Source organism: Pteropus alecto, unplaced genomic scaffold (genome assembly GCF_000325575.1).
Source record: "Pteropus alecto unplaced genomic scaffold, ASM32557v1 scaffold37, whole genome shotgun sequence".
Lineage (NCBI taxonomy): Eukaryota > Metazoa > Chordata > Mammalia > Chiroptera > Pteropodidae > Pteropus > Pteropus alecto.
Window position 1 is genome coordinate 656,892 of NW_006440605.1, and position 916 is coordinate 657,807.

Below are 916 nucleotides of genomic sequence, written 5' to 3' on the forward strand. Positions count from 1 at the left end.
TATTATTATTATTATTATTATTATTTATGCCTACAGCACCTGGTCTTCCTAGATGGTCTCCCATCCAAGTACTAACCTGGCCCGACTTTGATTATCTTCTGAGATCAAACGAGATTGGGCTTGTTCAGGGTGGCATGGCTGTAGACCATTTCCAGAACTTTTTCATCTTCCCAAACTGAAAGTCTGTCCCCACTAAACACTAACTCCGCTCCCCCCCAGCTGTAGGCCCCCACCATCTACTTGCTGTCTCTATGGATTTGACTCTTCTATGGACCTCATATAAGTGGAATCATACAGTATTTGTCCTTTCGTGTCTGGTTTATTTCACTGAGTATAATGTCCTCAAGGTTCATGTTATAGTACATGTCAAAATCTCCTTCCTTTTTAAGGCTGAATAATTTTCCATTGTATGGACGAACCACATTGTGTTCACTCATTCATCGATGGGCACTTGGGTCATTTCCACTTTTGGCCATTGTGGATAATGCTGCTGTGAACATGAGTGTGTAAATATCTCTTGGAGTCTCTGCTTTCAATTATTTTGGATGGAATCACACCATAGTTCTATGTTTAATTTTTTGAGGACCCTCCATACTAAATTTCACAGTTCCTGCACCATTTTACATTCCCACTAACAGTACACAAGTTTTCCCATTTCTCCCCATTTTTACCAACAGTTATATTTAATATTGTGCTCCTAAGATTTTGTGAACCTGAGGTAGTTAGCTATTGCTGTGTAACAAATTACCCCCAAATCTAGCAGCTTAAAACAACAAACATTCATTATCTCACACAGTTTCTGAGGGTTGGGAATCTGAGAGTGGCTATAGTGGGTGGGCCAACAATCTCCCTCCCCCACCAGCCCCCAGCCACTACTGATTTGCTTTCTGTCACTATACATTAACTTGCATTTTCC

The 916-nt window shown here is 40.7% G+C and overlaps 1 pseudogene; it reads right to left on the reverse strand.

Annotated features, from left to right (window-relative positions):
• Positions 1-27: 27 nt before the first annotated feature.
• LOC112484169 lies at positions 28-146 on the reverse strand (annotated as a pseudogene).
• Between the last annotated feature and the right edge of the window lie 770 nt (positions 147-916).